This window comes from Perognathus longimembris, chromosome 9, assembly GCF_023159225.1.
Source record: "Perognathus longimembris pacificus isolate PPM17 chromosome 9, ASM2315922v1, whole genome shotgun sequence".
NCBI lineage: Eukaryota > Metazoa > Chordata > Mammalia > Rodentia > Heteromyidae > Perognathus > Perognathus longimembris.
Window position 1 is genome coordinate 12,291,872 of NC_063169.1, and position 18,370 is coordinate 12,310,241.

The 18,370-nt window shown below is 45.1% G+C and overlaps 1 protein-coding gene across 3 annotated transcripts in view; it reads right to left on the minus strand.

The window, feature by feature from the left end:
• Nucleotides 1-434: 434 nt before the first annotated feature.
• LOC125357081 (sine oculis binding protein homolog) overlaps nt 435-18,370 on the minus strand; it is a 169,111-nt gene continuing 151,175 nt past the window's right edge. For all 3 annotated transcript variants that reach the window (XM_048353739.1, XM_048353738.1, XM_048353740.1), the window contains one exon: nt 435-2,127. The gene's annotated coding sequence lies outside the window, so the exon portion shown is untranslated. The remainder of the gene's footprint in view (nt 2,128-18,370) is intronic.

Consider the following 18,370-nt stretch of genomic DNA (forward strand, 5'->3'; position numbering starts at 1 on the left):
CTGTCAGCAGTGACTGGGACTGGCTAGCTGGCCCTGGCACAGATACGGATGGCATGGAGGGTCAGCGTGACCCTGCCTCTCATCCCCTTTTCAAATTTACTAGCTTTACTTCTCACCATGCCTCTGGGGGAGGAAGGAGAGAAAGAAGGAAAACAACAAGCATCGTCATAATAACGAGAAAAGCCAAATAAGCACGTGGAAGTGCATTGGTTTTTTTCTTCGAGATTTATTTTTTGTTGGATGAATCTGACACCAGTCAGGGAGAGAGGAGAATGGTGTGGGCCCAGCAGGAAAATGGCCCCTTCCTGCATTGGTGAGTTTGGTGAGGTTGGGGTTGGTTGGTTGGTTGTGGATTTTTTTTTCTTTTGTTCATTTTTATAAATCTCTCCCGGGCCTTGCGAGCTGTCCCTCCCTCCCGCCTCCCTTCCCCTGCCCCCCAATTTCGTTTTTAAAAAGCGAGCTCGCTCGCCAGGTGTGTCCCCCAAGCTCTCACAGCTCTAATAAATAAGGAGCACCTGTAAAACAGTAGCTTGACTTGTTAAGTGACTGTACAAAGGAGAATATAGAAATACAGTATGTACACGCATCTAGGGCCCCAGTGCCACAAGGCCGACGGGACGAAACCAGGGCCCGGCCCTCCCCACGGTGCACTGCGCAGGCGCCACAGCCCGGTGAGGCGGGGCGCCCGGACCCCTCCAGAGGGAACAATTGCTTTTGAGTTAGTAAACAGATACACTGAATCACAAGGTGATTTTTTTTTAAGTTTTCTTCTCTCTCTCTCTCTCTCTCTTCCTTTTTTTTTTTTTTTTTGATTTTTTTTTCTTAATTTTTTTTTCTTTTTTCTCTGTACTCATCAGACTGGGGTACTCCACGACTGCCTCACCAACTGAGGGCCAGTACACATGCTCTACAGGACTTCTGGACTCGCAGCTACAACTGTACAAGTGCACACAAGTAAATCTACCCTGTTATCCTCCACCCACTGACTGAGGATCCAATTGCACATTTCTCTTAACCATGACAGGAGAAAGCAAACAGTGAAACAGAATCATGGGCAATCTTTCTCACTTTCTCTCGTTTTTCATTGGTTTGTCCATACCATTCTAATTATCACGAAAGGGCTCTGGTAGAGAGAGATTGTCTCACTGACTTCCTGGATCACCGAAAACCATCACGGTTGAAATTTCATCCGAGTCTTTCGTGTCGCCCAGCAAATATTCCCCCCTCGGATTATTTTACACCTTGAGGGTATTTTGGTCTTCAGTTCAACACTCTTGCTCTGTTCCCAAATGGGGCGCTATTTAGGGGAATTTCAAGAGAAAGCTGAGAAGAATAAACATTTACCGAGTTCTCTTGGCATTCAGTCTCTGAAAAAAAACCACAGTATAAACTATCCATGCTGCTTCTTACATCTGTCAAATCGAAAATTAAAAGCCATAAAAGTGTAACACTGAAAATATGGCATCAAAAAGGAGAAAGGTGGCCTTTGTAAAAATAACAAGAAAAGTATATTAGCCAATAAAATATTCTAACTCTTCATTTAAAAGTGCATCCTGGGCTGGACAGAGATGATGAATCTGAAGTATCAGGACTCCGACACCACCCCTCCCCGCCATCAAAACGTGAACAGCTTCGGTCCAAAACCATACAATGCAAATCACAATTCTTAGTGTAGCAGCAAAACCACAGCAGTTTTTAAAAAGATTAAAAAAAAGAGTTTTCTTTTCCAGTCCGTATCATCTTCCAGCCTCAGCCGCTGAGTCTTGAAGATGGGGCGGGGAGAATACCTACATTGGTCCTTGTGGCTTGTTGGTGTTTTGTTGGTTGTTGGTTGTTGTTGTTGTTGTTAAACCAGGGTGAAATCCCTAAGCTCCTCTGGGGAGAAGCAGAGCCGATGGCGCAGGGAGGCTGGGCCTGCTTGCTGGGTCCAAGGCGTGCTGGCTTCTCTGGGCTGGAGGCCACCAAGGGAGGGCTGCTTCCTCCGAGATGCTTAATGACAGGAAGCGGCTTTATTTGCTTGACTTGTAGCCAGAGGGGGTGGTGAGCTGACCAGCTGGTGTCATTGGATGGCGTGACATGGTTTACTCCGCGCCCTCTCCATGCAAGGTACCCTGGGAATGCTCATTCCTGGGAAAAGAGAAAGGGCCATCAGGAAGCACCAGGCCAAGTCCTCTGTCGCCCCCCCCCCCCCATGCCCTGACCAGCTGAAGAGAACCTAGGCCTGAGCCAGGGGGCAGCATGCCCCCCAATCCCCAACCAAACAAGAGCCCCGACAACAAAGACAACATAGCATGATTTCAACATGAGCTTCATTCATGCTCTGGACAGTCCTGCCAGCTTTGTGTGAGGAAATGAAACCCGAACCCTCTTTGGAATACCATAATGACAGGCTGGGCCACACCCTCAACGGAGACCACAGCATCCTTTACCACCCAGTCTCTGGGACCGTAGGCTTACCCAGCGCATAGTCCTTCTAGTCCCGCAAGGTCACGCCACAGCCAGTCAAGGACACTCCCCGACTCCCACTCCTATGCCTGAGCCCCAGACCTCCCCCTGGCACTCCAGGGTGCAGATCTGGTATGTTCTGATGTCTTAAACAGACCCAGAGATTACTTTTTAGCAAAGGAAATGTGACAGTGGATGCCAGAGTGCTTTCTTTACAAGGTTCCTCCAGAGGTGAGGAAGCTGCGAGAACGGCTTGCCTCTCTCTGTGGATCTTGCCTGTTGAAGGTGAGCCCTAACCAGCTACCCACGGCCAAACCAAACAGGAGTACAGGGCTGGAGGACCATAAACCACCCAGGCCTCATGTGATCAAGGGAAGAAGGTGTGAATACATTGCTTCAAGTCTGTCTCTGGGAGCACCTGCCCCCACATTCACCACAGACCTGAGGCTCTGTCTTTTTGTCCTTCCTGGTTTCTCTGATTGGTGACCAGACCTTTGGTCTGAAATACAGCCTCCGTAGGGCCCTCCAGGACTCCCAGGAGGTGGCCCCTTGGAAGTCTGCCCGAAGAACCATGCAGTCCCTGAGGTCTGGGACCTCATGTCAGGGAGTCAGGAGTCCAGCTTGAGACACACTGGCAAAATAAATGAAAGCTCCTTCCCACTATGTCCTCAAAGAGTCCCCCCCTCCCCCCTTCCTGCCAATAAATGGGGAATCAGAAATGTGAATGGGTGAAATGTGAGGTGGTAACCAAGGACTTGTAAACATCTTTACAACTACTGAGATTTTTTTTTGTCAGAACAATGAGCAAATCATTTCAGAAAGCTGATAGAATTTAGGACTTGAAGAGACCCCAGAGGTAACAGACTACACTACCCAGAGGGTCTGGAAACTGGCTCCAGCTGTTTGTAACATGAATTTAGCACATGAGAGAGGAGGTCAAATGTCCACTGGGAGGACTAAGTAGAAGCTGGTGTTTTGAACCCTGCTATCCAAATCCTGGTGTTAATGGCAACGATAATAATCATCAGCCAAAAACAAGGTTTGAAAATCTCTATGTGCACGACAGGAAATGCCTGAGTTCCCCAAATCACATTAAATCACCAGATCTGTGTGCATTTAATATGTATATTAAATAACCAAAGTGAAAATGCAAAACACCACAAATATGCATTGGGGGTGGAATTACAAGGCCATAGAAACCTTTCCATTTGGCATGGTCAGGCTTGGAGATGGGGATATTTATTGCTGAATAAAGAACTAGAGTGCTCTCTCTCTCTCTCTCTCTCTCGCTCGCTTTCTCTCTCTGTCATCTGAGGATGAAAGACAATGGAAAGAAGGGATAGAAAAACAAAGCCATCAAGAAACAAAGGATGAGAAAGGGGATGCAGAAATGACATCTGGATGAAAGATACAGGAGCTAATTCTCTTACATTTATCCAGCACAGTCTGGAAGTTTCTGTGGAGGGAGGGAATTCATCCCCACCTCTGGGCCTGATACCAAGAGTGACCACATCTTGGAGTCCACGGGGGCCTCCAAATTCTTTCTTTAAAAGGGAAGATGGAAAAAAAAAAGTGTGTTTAACATTTTCTTCCAGTGACTGGGAAACCCCACCATTTTTAATTGCTCACTTAAAAAATTGCCGTTGCTTTTCCAATGAGGTTGCTTTAAAAAAAATGTAATACTACCAAAAAGAAAAAAAGAGAATATCTCACAGATACATTTCTTTGTATTCAAATCACCTTTGGACAAAGGCCAAACATGCCCAGCATAATCCTCATTGGAAAAAATTTCCAAGCTTTCATAAGAGGCTGGGAAAATGGGATTATAATAAGAGCCATTCTGGAACCTTAACTATAGCGTTTGCCATCCCAAACACTATAATAATCATTATTATTCTCTGGTATCTATTATTGTCTGGTAAATAATATGTGTTTTCCCCAAAAGTTCTAAAGGGTGCAGCTGCACGCCACTCTATTTTTTGCAGCCCCACTTCCCAAAGCCTCCTCACACAGAGCTTATTTTAAGAGAACCACCGAGTAGACCATTTGCGCCCATCCTTTCCTCTTGCCATGCCGGGGACATCCCCGAAGGCCCAGGTGGTGGCAGTACAAGCCCCTTTCTGCGGGGAACTTTTGAGGAGGGAGGCAGTTCTGGAACCAGCCTCCTCCAGTCTACGGATTCTGGCTGGTTCAGGGTGTCTCCTGGTTGGTAACAGGGACCGAGACTTTGGAATCAGTAACAATGGAGACTGAAGTCTGGGCTACACTTTCCTGATATTTGTTTGGGGATCAATGGAAATGAACAAGGCAGAGAGGAAGTGACCTTAGGGTTTTAGGAAGTTGGTCTTGGCAGGAAGTTTCAGCGCCTTGAGCCCTTGCCACACTGAGGGGCTCTGTGGAAACATCTGCCCTCTCCATCTAAATGCCCTCCAGTGAGACCGACCAGAGTGCAGGGTCAGCATGGCCCTGGGTGACCTCGGGCCCATTCCTTGCTCACGCCTCCCTGGGTCTTCATTCTAGCTTCCTGAAATGTGGACTAGGATAAGGCTTTTAATTGTATCTTCCGTCTTTCACGTGCTGTGGTAGGGGCTCATTGACAAAAGCCAGAATCAAATATGTCATATCATGAGCTCCGGCAGCTGGGTATCAATATGTTGCCAATATAGAAAGGAAGTCTACTAATGCCTGGACTTTTGAGTCCAATAATATTTCACTTTCTTTTGTTCTACTAATCTGATATGAGCACACATATGCACATGTCCTCTCTCTCTCTCTCTCTCTCTCTCTCTCTCTCTCTCTCACACACACACACACACACACACCTACATATATATATATGAGAGAATTTTGGAATGTCCCTGGATACAAGAGGTTCTGGGGAAATGACTATACTTGCACCTCACATGTGGGTTTTCCTTTGAAGGTGTGAAGGCAGGATAGCTCACCTCTGACACACACACACAATCCCATGCAAACAAGCCCATATTGTGTACCATGCATGGTGTTTATAGGGCCCAGGTTGTCAACTGTCTTCAGAATTCCAGGTCTGCCTGCCTCTTAAGAAATTATCAGGGCTGGGGATATAGCCTAGTGGCAAGAGTGCCTGCCTCGGATACACGAGGCCCTAGGTTCGATTCCCCAGCACCACATATACAGAAAACGGCCAGAAGCGGCGCTGTGGCTCAAGTGGCAGAGTGCTAGCCTTGAGCGGGAAGAAGCCAGGGACAGTGCTCAGGCCCTGAGTCCAAGGCCCAGAACTGGCCAAAAAAAAGAAATTATCAGCACCCAAGAGTGCTCATGATTTTCCCATTCCATTAAGGAAGCATCACTGAGGATGTGATTTTCTTATTCAGCCTGCTCTATCACGGAGATTACCCAGAGAACAAAAGTGTACCTGTGAACTGATTTTTAAAAATCTTCCATAAAATATCCAAGCAACCAGCTTCCCAGAGCAAATGAAGATCCTGAGAACAAACATCTCACCTTACAACCCAAGCTAGCCCTTCCGTGACATGAAACGCCACCTCCACCAAGAAGCCTGCCTCTGTCAATCTTTTCCATTGTCCCACCTCCTACTGCCTTTCTAACCTACATCAGTGATCTGTATCATCAAGATCCAGTATGTCTGTCTTGTCTTCCACATTCAGAAGGCAAGCTCCCTCCTCTGTGATACTTACTCCCAGGGATCTAAAATTCTGTGGCATCAACTCTATCAATACAAGAAATGCCTGTTGCCAAGCGAGCTTGCCTTTGTCCAATTACCCCAGTTCTAGCAGAGATCCACTCACTCGGGCACGACTGCCCATCACTTATCGCAGTTAAATACAGCTATTACGTGCTGGCTGTGGCAAGGCTGTTTATCTGGGACAATAACGAGTCCCCAAGGACGAGACTACTCTCAAGTAGCCACAGCGATTCTGGGACAGTTACAAGGGCAGAGCCCCATGGTCAATGAACAGAGCTGCCTGCAGCAGTTGATAAACCCTGAGTGCGATGCTAGATAATGGTCCCCCACGAAGCTCATCCAGGCAGGGCTACAGCTCTCCCAGAAGGTGCTTCTCTCTCTTCCTGTCAACCATTGGTTTAGGAAGAGATTTGAGATGGCTTTTAACAGAATGGAAACATCTTACTTTTGCAGCAAATGGTATCCTTTTGTTTGTTTAGGTACTGGGTTTGAACTCAAAACCTTGTGCTTGCAAGGCAGATGCTCTATCACTTGAGCCCAGCCCTTTGCGCTTTGAGTGTTTTTGAGATTCTGGCATTTAGGCCCAGGCTTGCCTAGATCTTGATCCTCCTACTTACACTCCCTGAGTAGCTAAGATGACAGGCATGCTCAATCATTTCCAACTTCTTCTTGGTTGAGATAGAATCTCACTAATGTTTTGCCTGGGATGGCTTCAAACTACCATCTTCCTGATCTCAGTCTCCTAAGGAGTTAGGATTACAGGTGGGAACTACCACACCCATCAGCCCCTCTTATACTTCATCAATTAAGGCAAATGATGGAAGAATAGCCCTTCTTTCTAGTATGCTTGTGATAGGAAGTGACCCTATCACTATTGGGGGTACGCTTCTGCTTGGCTGGGGCAGGGCTCTGTCTGAATTGCAGCTTTGTCTCCATGGTGCCAACTCCTCCCGTGGCACTGATAAGCCAGGGCTCCTGCATAGTTAAAAACTGTTTAACCAAATAGAAGGCTTTGTTTTGTATTTTTTAGAAATAGTTTGTTCCTTTAGCTATTTCTCATTTTATTCTTTAATCACAACCATACAAATCCCCCCCACTGTTATTACAAATGACTTTTTTTGTTTTTCTTTGCTTAATTGGATCTGTATGTTATATGGAAAAGCCTGAATGTCCCAACAAGTGGCCACTGCTATTTCTTAGTGGCCTCTGGAAGTTCCTGAGTGACAAAAGAACTTTGGGGGTACAGAAGCCCCTCTGAGCCTCTCTACCTGAAATCCTTTCCAGAACCTAAGGGTATAGACAAAGAAAAGGACTCTGTCTCAGGCCTTTTTGTAAAGACACTGAGGCTTTCAGGCAAACAGCGTGAACTTTTCTTACAAACACACTCAAGTAGGTGGCTATGTCCTGTCTCCCAGAAGACAAACAAGATAAAGACTTACATGATAAGTTAATGGGAAGCAGAAAATCTGCAAGAGAAGCCGGAGGCCGGTGTCGCTGGCTCCCAGGACTAAGCACTCCTTCCTGTGGCTGAGAAGGCAAGATGGCCGACGTGCTCAAGCGCCAATTCATGTCAATTAGGGCACTAGGCACTTTCTGTGCTAATTCCAGGTAAAAGCAAGGATACTTTGTACTTATTTCTCATACATGTTTATTTCACAGAAACAAGGCTACTGAAGTGTTTAGGATTGTCTCCAGTTACAGATGATCTCCTAGCAAGAAAGGTCAAGTTTGCTAGCTGAAGGTCACCAGCTAAAAAGAAGTAAAGCTAGATGGAAATCCAGTTTCCAGAACCCCAAAGTCCAGGTTCCTTCGTCAAGAGAGGGCTGTCCCCAGTCCATGTTCTCCCTCTTTTTTTTTTTTTTTTTCTTTTGGCCAGTCCTGGGCCTTGGACTCAGGGCCTGAGCACTGTCCCTGGCTTCTTCCCGCTCAAGGCTAGCACTCTGCCACCTGAGCTACAGCGCCCCTTCTGGCCGTTTTCCATGTATGTGGTGCTGGGGAATCGAACCGGGAGCTTCATGTGTAGGAGGCAAGCACTCTTGCCACTAGGCCATATTCCCAGCCCGTGTTCTCCCTCTTTGACCTTGACAGTGGGCGAGTCACAAAGTCAGAACTGTAAGGGACCTAGAGACATGCAAAGTCTGGCCCTGAATGCAAGAAGTGACTGACCCCCTCCCTCTCTGCCTCCATTCTTTCCTTTCTTCCTTCCTGGCAGTATTGGGGTTTGAAATCCAGAGCCTCCTATTTGCTAGTCAGGTATTCTACTGCAGCACCAGCCCTTTTTACTTGATTTATTTTTCAGAATCTAGCACCTTTTTGTCCATGGTTGGCCTGGAACTGTGATCCTCCTCCCTTGCTTCTCTTGTAGCTGGGATTACAGGCATGCATTACCATGGCCAGCCAAAAGAGAATTTTTACTTGAGTCTTATCCAATACACCAACTAGCTGCCCTGTGTTCACATGACCCAGTAGCCCCTGCTCCCCACTCCCCGTCGGTCACTATAGCAGCAGGTGTTACTGGCTCCCAGCTGGAGTGGGAGAGGCCAAGGCACAGAGAAAAGGTGAGGGCTGGGAATGTGGCTTAGTGGTGGAGCACTCGCCTAGCATGCATGAAGCCCTGGGTTCGATTCCTCGGCACCCCATAAACAGAAATAGCCAGAAGTGGCTCTGTGACTCAAGTGGTAGTGTGCTGGCTTTGAGCAAAAAGAAATTAGGGACAGTGCTCAGGCCCTGAGTTCAAGCCCCAGGACTGGAAAAATAAACAAACAGAGAAAAGGTGATATTCTTCTTCTGAGTTCTACCACATCATTTCTCAAGATGTCTGAGCTTATTTCTGTTATCTGAACACAAACATTATACATGATAAAGAAAAAAAACCCCACGGGATCAAAGCATCTTTGTGTGGCAAGTAGCAGTTTTTAAGATGTTATGTGAGGTTTACAGAAGCAGTCTTTCCCATATTCTGCTTACTCTTTGCAACCAGCCCAGTAGCAGAAAGAAAGCTTCACACTAGTGGAAACACCACTGCAAAAAGTGGCTGCAAGAATATTGATTTCTCCTCTGAACAGTGAAAGAGATAGTGTGTGTTTAATGGCTGCTGTTCTACAGCTTTTCAATTCCTGAGCCCAGATGTTCAGGTGTGTCGACTTTCTCCCTGAAACCAACTGCAGGATGTGAGACAGACAGGCATGTTGGCAAAATGTGACTCTGGCCCTTGGCATGTAATGAACTCAAAGGCGGATGGGGCCTCGGGTTCTAATCCTGACGGTACCACTTAGCAGCCTTGAGCTTTCACTCTTTCCTGTTGCTGCTCTCCTGTTTGAAAAGAAATGAAACGAGAGACTTTTTTTTTTTAATGAGAATTTCTGGGCTATGGCTGAACTAGTAGAATGCCTGCCTAACAAGCAGGAAGCCCTGAGTTCCAAGCCTGCTACTGCCAGAAACAACAGCAAGAAGACAACGCCAGGAGAGATTTTATGAGGGTTTCTGGAATGGCTTCCCTAGTCCTTGAGTTAGACAACATGTTTCATTACTTTCCCAGAAGTAGTTCTGGGCTGTGGGGCCACCAGGACAATTCTTCCAATAGGTACCTCGTCTGTGTACCTGGTAACTCCCTGGCATTTTACCTTATGATAGTCACACTGGGGCTGGAAATATGGCCTAGTGGCAAGAGTGCTTGCCTCATATACATGAAGCCCTGGGTTCGATTCCTCAGCACCACATATATAGAAAAGGCCAGAAGAGGTGCTGTGGTTCAAGTGGCAGAGTGCTAGCCTTGAGCAAAAAGAAACTAGGGACAGTGCTCAGTCCCTGAGTTCAAGCCCCAGGACTGGCAAAAGATAAAAAAAAGATAGTCACACTGGATCTGGAATTGATACCTATATTAGTTGGGGTTATTATCTCTATGTTATACATATACACACGTGTACACCTCTACATGCCTCAGTCTCTTTATCTGTAAGCTGGGTATAAATGAAAGCGTATAGCCTTTTGGTCAGCAGATAGTAAATGGAGCACTCACTGACTGAAGGAAGTGTTTAATTTGTATTAGCTGTTATAATTCTCTAATGAGTGAACGCAGGCCTCAGAGTCTATAAACCCTGCCCAACTCCATGCATCTGGTTAAGAGAAAAAAAATTCAAATCCAGACAGGCCTCACTCCAGCCCCGTGTGTGACCCCTCGGGCCCACAACCTTTCTAACAGGCTGGAAACTGCCACGCCTCGGGTCCTGCCAGGGATCCCAAGTTCACATATCACTTCTCCGTCCCTCACGGCAATCTCGTGATGACTCACAACATAGTCACTGGGGCTCAGAGGAGTTAAGTCACTTCCTCCCTTACCGAGTAAAAGGCTCTACTGGGATTTGAACCCAGGCCAACTCCACTGCAGAGCACATATTCTTTTTCCACTGAACCATGCTTTCATCTCTCTCCTCTACCAGGAATCCATTGTCACCATAAATGGAACTTCATGAGGTCTATCTGGAAATGAAAGATGATAAAACAATGTCCCCAAGAGTGTCCTTAAAAATACCTGCAGGTCCTGGGAGGTGCCAATGCTGCTTCCAACAAAATGTCTGTGGGAGCCAGAGATAACAAACCACTCAGGCCTTCCTGCTGCTTTTTCATCCTCAGATAGAATGCTAAGCATCTATGTGACCTCTAAGCAGCCTCTCCATGTCTTTGGTCAGAGGTCCACTGCTAGGAGACTGCCAGCCTTTGTGTAGCTCCCATCATTCTTGGCTCCCCGCAAATGAGACAAGGCTATCAGGTAATGCTTAGCACCAAGCTCATCCCCGCCCCACCGGCCTCAGCTCAGAGCTGTTGGCTGGTCAAGAGGAGGTACCCGTTTCCATGACAACCAGGGCTGCCAGCATCCCTTCATTGTGCTGGGAACCATCTGTTGGCTGTGAGGTTTCCTTCCACTGTCAGCTGTGATGTCTCCTTTGCTCACCCCAGGACAAGGAAGTTCTTCTATTGTCCTGCTACAATGGCTTTACATACTTAAGACAAAGATGAGGCACCGACGCCCCTCACCCTCTACCAATAATGTTCTGAAATGTTTATAATCCACTGCTGGTAATTAGCCTGTCATCAGAATGCCACCATCAGCTTTAGCAAAGCCAGTCTTTCCTCACTTCCTTTCTGTCTGGGAGCAGCTGCTAAAGTAATTTTCCTCACACACACATTTCATCCTGTCACTCCTCTGCTCCAGGTCACAGCGATGGAGCCGAATGCCTCAAGGACCAATTCCTCTAGCTCCGGCCCTCCCCCTCGCTCTCCCCCTCCGGCCCCCCACCTCGCTCTCCCCCAGCCTCATGCTCTTCGCACTCTGTAGCCAAGCTCTTGGCCCAACCAAGTACAACTGGAAGGTCATCCTAACCCAGCCTGTCCCTTGTTGCATCTGTGCCTTGTGACATCCTGCTGCCTCCTCACTCCTCCACTCCTGACTGCCAGCCTCGTCCCCTGGCACCCCTTCCGGAAGAGCCTAACTCAGAATTCATCTGCTGTAAGGAACACACCAAGGTAATTCCTACGCAGAGGTGCTCTTGCTGGACAAATGCCTGTGCGTGCGTTCTCCCAGCCCCGCTGCCGAACCTGTTACAACAAGGAATTGGTGCCTGGTCCTCCCCCCATCCTCTGTGAGGCCTGTTGTCTGCTGTCATGCTAGCAGAAGCTTCGCCATGCTTCTGAAAGTGACCTTGGGTCTTTCTCAACTCTCTTAGTGCCTCAAAATAAGGCTTTGTACAACATTCTCTCCCACTTATGTGTGTGTGTCTGTGTGTGTGCCCATACTCTGGGCCTGGACACTGTCCCCTAGCTTTTCCCCTCAAGGCTGGTATTCTACCACACGAGCCACTTCTCCATTTCTAGGTTTTTGGTAGTTTACTGGAGGTAAGAGTCTCCTAGACTTTCCTACCCAGGCTGGCTTCAAACAGAAATTCTCAGATCACAGCCTCCTGAGTAGCTAGGATTACAGGCATGAGTCACGGGTACTCAGCTCTCTCCCCTTTATAGTGTTCTTTCTCCTCCATATTCTTCCCTCCCCCTATGTCTTACTAATACAACTATGCAAAGTTAGTGTTGGGTATTAATGTAAAACGGGTATATTTTACCCTCTACTGCCTCTTCTTGTTTAAATAAGAGTAAGAGTTTAAGTTTTATGGGTTGTAATATGTAAATTAGGTACAAATTAAGGCGTTATAGCTGGGTGAGGTGGCTCAAGCCTGGAATTCTAGCTGCTTGGGAGGTGATGATCAGGAGATCAAGGTTCAAGGCCAGCCCAGGGTCCTGGGGAGTGGGGGAGGAGCTCAAGAGATTCCATTTCAACCAAGGGCTGTGTAAGGTATGAGTGTCTGTTATTGTAGCAATTTAGGCAAGCACAAATAGGGGGATTGTGGTCCACTCTGGCCCAGGCAAAAAAAAAAGAGCTCAGAAAGTGGCTCAAGTGGTAGAGCACCTACCAACCAAATGTGAGGCCTGAGTTCAATATGCAGTACACATACACACACACACACACACACACACACACACACACAGAGAGAGAGAGAGGTGAGGAGAGGAGAGAGAGAGAGAGAGAGACTTTCAAAGTCCAAATATAGGGACTGGGAATATGGTTTAGTGGCAGAGCGCTGGCCTTGAGCAAAAAGAAGCCAGGGACAGTGCTCAGGTCCCAAGTCCAATGCCCAGGACTGGCAAAAAAAAATTCCAAATATAGCATTTTAAAATATTCACACACACACACACACACACACACACACACACACACAAAGCTGACACAGAACAAAGTAATCAAGCTGATCAGACAGAAGAGTTGTCAAAATCAGGATAAGAACACTATGTGGCAAATGAACTACAAAACTTGTGGGCAGGGATGGGAGGGGAAACTGAGGGAAAGCAAAGGAAGGGGTGACATTGTCTACAAAGAATTGTACTCATTACCTTATTTATGAAAGGGTAGCCCCTCTGTACAATACCTTAATAATAACAATAAAATTATATTTAAAAAATCAGGACAAGAATCTGGAACCAGGGATCCTCATCTCCATTGTAGGGTCATAATGTTTTCCTATAAAATTTTTTTCAGTTTTTCAATTAGTATTTCAGATTCACATTGCTCAAATCTTAGGAAAATGAAAATAGCTTTGAGGCCCATGTTTATGATGTCATTAGATTAAGTGGGGGGAATGGGGGAGAAGCATATCTGGGTGTATTTTTGGTTTGGCAAAATCTAGAATATGTGGGGTTTTGCTAAAACCAAACTTTATTTTGCCAAGCACTTTGGCCTTAATTTAAAAACCCATATGATTTTTAAAAGAAATTCAATCTATATGTTTCTGCCTCATTTACACTTAACTCAGGAAAATGTTATTTGGTAAGTGTTATTAGATGTCCCATCAAGCTCCTGAGCCTTCTTATATCTTCTATCCCATGGTTCTTACCAAAACGTTGCATTTTCCTAGACATAAAAGAGTTTGAGCCCCAGAGGCCTGTAATCAGCTTGAGATTTATAACCTCTGAAGTGTAAATGGATTCTGAGTTTGGAAAGTTTTCCTTCTTCTTTTTCATGAGTACATAAACAGGCTCTTATAGACCATGATAAGATAGGCTCTTATGTCTTCAGTTCCAAGATGGCTGAAAGATGAACCATAAAGAATTTATTTTACACACCAACAAACTGTCCCTAAGATGTTTTGGAGGAAAATTATAATACTGTATGTTCACATGGACACAAACTCAGATAGGATACTCTAATGCAAAGTTTGCTAATGATTCTTAGAATGAGAAATAGAGTTCGAGTTAGAACACTTACATTTAGATCGCAAGCGATCAACCCTATTTAGGACTTATTATTCATTTTTTAAAAGAAGCTGAATCAACTAAAAATGACATTTGAATGAAAACCAGAAGAGCAAGAAGAATGTGCTGCCTACTGTACTGACTTAACCCGTCAGTAAAATGATGCCCTAAAATGATGCTCAGATACCACTCAATTATAGTATTCTAGTGGGAGAGGGCTTTTGGATAAAGTACTTTAAAATGACTTATAAATATTTAAAGTATAAGCATCTAACAAATCATAATGACAAAGTCTTACATTTAACCACACAGACTCCAAGTATCTTGAAATTACTCTAAATAAGGGTTTAAAATATCAAAAGAGCTTGTTGATGGGAAGCAGAAATTCACAGGGAAACTTAAGCCTGATCATTCTTGCTCCCACAACACCCAATCTGCACCAGTTATAAAGTGTGCATGTGTAGATTTCTCTAGGAAAAAATATCATGTTACAGTCTGAACTTCCAAAACAAGAATAGAAGGGTGAAATATAGGGTTTCTCCCTTCTCTCACCAAATGCCCTTTAGCCACTTTGCTCCTAGATAATTTGTTATTATAGGGTGGCTCAAATTTAAGACAGTAACATTTTAGCCATACTTAGAGAACTAAGCCAGCTGCAAGGAGATATCATTACATATTGAGACACATGTTGTATGGGAATGCCATTCATTTTCAATACCAAAAACACTGTAGGAAAACAAGCCACATAAATGAGGGAGAGATACACTTTTTAATGGTGTTTTTAGGACCTTAGGTCCAAGTTTCATATGAAATAAATCCTTAAAAGTGTATTTCTCTCCTTTATGCATTAAACACTATCAGTCACATTCTTACTTCCCTTTTTACCCCAACCAACCTGTCATCCAAGACAGGTGTGTGTGTGTGTGTGTATGAGGTAGTATGTGTGTATGAGGTAGTGTGTGTGTGTGTGTGTGTGTGTGTGTGTGTGTGTGTGTGTATGAGGCAGTGGGTGATGAAACCTTCATCTCAGCCAAGCGCACAGCCAAGAGTCTGGATAAGAACAAATCTGAAAGCACAAAGCTTTCATTTGCCATGGTCTTGGCCTTATGGGTGTGGAAAGGGACTTCTGCCTGTGTCTCACCATGGTACATCTTCACAGAGTTCTTTGTTTTTTGAGTGTGATCATAATTTATTTCTGGGAGTGGCAAACCTAAAGAAATTGCTGGGATATCTTGTCTGGTTTCTAATTTAGGAATAATTAGGTGTCCACTCAGGGACTATTTTAAAGCACTAGAAGCCAATCCCAAAGGTTTTCTGTTGCTGATATTGTTCTTATTGTCACTGCCATTTGTTTTTGGTCCAATCGTTTTTCACTAGAATCTTTGAAGTGAGCCTTGAAGGAATCTGTGTGCACGCAGTCTCTCCCGGTTGATGGGTGTATGTCTTCAATGCTAATCAGACCCCATCTTTTCTCTCCAGCCTAGCACTCTGGAAATCCACAAATCTGGATAAGATCTCTACTTGTTTAGTAGCCAGAGCTGGCATCTGACTGGCATTTACTCTTCTTCCTTGACAATGGGACTCCATTAAACGTGGCTGGTACTGAACTGTTTATCTCTAAACCTGCTTTATTAGTTTCTCCAAGTAAATTCCCCATATGCCTTTTGAGGCACATAAAAAAGCTTAAACACACAGAATGTATCACCTTAACATCCACCCACATACAAAGTATCACACAACTAAAAGACACACAGGAATTCTGTGCAGGCCACAGTGAAGGGAAAGGAAATGCCACCCTCCCGGTTCCTTCAACGGGAGAGGCCGAGAAGAGGCAAGGCACAGGAGCCGAGGTATGAGGTACGTGTCCCCACATGAGGTAAGTGCTACACACTGCTGTGTGTTTGGTCCCTCCAGCATCTCCGCCCCTCTGCAAGGCCTGTCTGCAGGAAAGCAGGTGTAAGTGATGGAAGCAGGATGCTCCCTCAGAGCAGCAAGGAGCGACTCATTGGCAAGCAGTCATGGAGCTGATTTCCAAAGCCCTTCCAGACAATGGCTTATTAATAGCTGGGTAAATGCCTCTTGCTTCCCACGTGTACGCTCTCAGGTGAAGACACACTCTGGGGAGATAGGGAGGATGGGCAGCACTGGCAGACATCACCCCCTTGGTGCCTCAGTGTTCGCTGATGTCCCTCTTGACTAGCCGGTCTGCCCTCAGCCTCATGGACGGGGAAGAACATTTTCCCAAGGAATCATGCTCTCTCCCCAAGTAGAATAAACTTCAATGGTAGGAAAAAAAAATGATTGCATTTTTTTTTTGCTTCACTTTTCTTTGTCACCCTTGCTAGACTTGGTAATTTGAACTTTTTGCATTGTGTCCCTAAGGCACAGATAGCTGCAGTGGTGGTTTTGCAATATTACATCCACAGCAAAAACTGCTTGTCCCCCAACCCCTCCAAATAGGGCTGAGGATACAGTTCGGGGATAGAGCACTTGCCCAGCATGCTCAAGGCCCTGGGTTTGAACCCTAGCACTGTGGGGAGAAAAAAAATTGCCAAAAAAATAAATAGTGACTTTAGGATAAATTTACAAGTAATTCAGCTTTCTCAGAAGAACAAGGAAACATGCCAACTGAGATATTGCTCATTAAAAATGTAAGACAATCCTTTAGTGACTCTGCAGAGTCTCCTTTCTCTGAAGCCAAAACTTCCTCCCAAGAAAATGCGTGCATATCTAAAGCACACAAAACTTTCCATGAAACCTGAGAGGAAGTTGCTGAGAGCCACCCCTGGAGCCCAGCTGCGAGGAGACGCCCTAGGAGGGCTGAGGACAGCAAGACCAGCGTTGCGCTCGCTACAGGTCCTTCTCGCAAGTTTGTACACAGAATGCTTCTGCTTCAGCCGAGTCCCAGCCCAGCTGAAATCTTAGAAGGCTGTGGCTAGGTCTGAAAGTAATAAATACCTGGCCACACGTGCCATTTCATATTCTACCACATTCTGAGGGGCATAACTGTACGTCACATGCTTTCACATGAAAACTCTTATCAGTGAATGTGGACCCAGCAGCTCACGGAATGTGATATGGTTGGGCCTTTCCTCTACAAGTCCAAAGAGAACACAGCCAGGTCTATCCTGGGTATACCCCACTCACAGGTGTGGATGGCACCAATCTGGTGGATTCTCAGTGGTTCTTTGAAGTACTTCTATCTGCATCCTGGTAGAGACCGGCTAACGTTTAACGTAACGACCATCACCGGTGAACATGCCTAATCATACACTATGGGAACATCAAGAAGCTCAAACCTGGCCCAGGAGATGGGTACATCCTGTGTGCATACTCCCTCTCGGAACTGTTTTTCTTGCTTTGAAAGCAGGCACCTATAAGTGTTATTTTTGAATGCATAGACTTTGTTTCCAATCTTCTCTAGTCAGTCTGGTCTCTTGGGCTTCTGAACTTAGAAACTAAATTGGCAAAAAAGTTAACTTGTCACCTCCATCTTTTTGGCCTCAATGAAGCCAATCCTTTGCCTTGAGACAGTTGTTGAAAGGATTGTGACTCCAAGACTAGACTAAACTCCAAGAAGCCAAAAATTACAGTTGGCTCCTCTAGCTTTCTCTAAAAACATCAAGTTAAATCTCCATCAAGGAGTCCAGAGGAGCATCTTTCTTTGTATGTTTCTATATTTCAAGAAATATAAGAAATTGGGGAGCCACAAGAGTGGGGAGTTGTAGGGTCTTAACAGGATGGGGTGAAAGAGTTATTCTGGCACACAGTTTTTTTCCATTGATGATTTAACTTAGAGAGAATATATTATTTCCCTGGAAAATTGAGGAGGGGGAGTATTGCCTTTTGAATATCTTCAAACATTTGCAAATGGTTTCTCTGAACTCCCCAATGTACCATAAACAAGTGCAAACTGCAGAAATTCAGAAAATGTACAAATATAAACAGTTATCCCTCAATCTCCCAAGCAAAGACAAAGAAGGGAATATTTCATTTATAAGTGGAATTCTTTGTGGATAGGATAGTTTGGGAAATGTTTATACATTGTTTTTCTTATTATCTGATTTTTTTTCTAGTAACAGAAACTGCAGAATTGGTATTTCAAATTGTAAAAGTTAAAGATTAAAAGGAAATTTATGAACTTTTAAAAAATCTTTAAACTTCATTCGTTCTGCATCTGGGTGAAACATCTGCCCATTGAAAACATCTGTAGTCCTATCAAAAAACAAGAATGTATAAAGTTAGGTATCCAGGAAGGGAGCAACTTCATAAAATGGAAGAAAGGACTTAGAATCTGAAAAAAAAAAAAACCCCAAAACAACAAACTAACGAATGCAATGACTTCTGCGAGGGCAGTTGTAGCTAGGGTTGCTAATTTCAAGATACAATCAGTTCTGGATCTATGTTAAATGTTTCTTTAATAATCATCATACAGTATGAAAA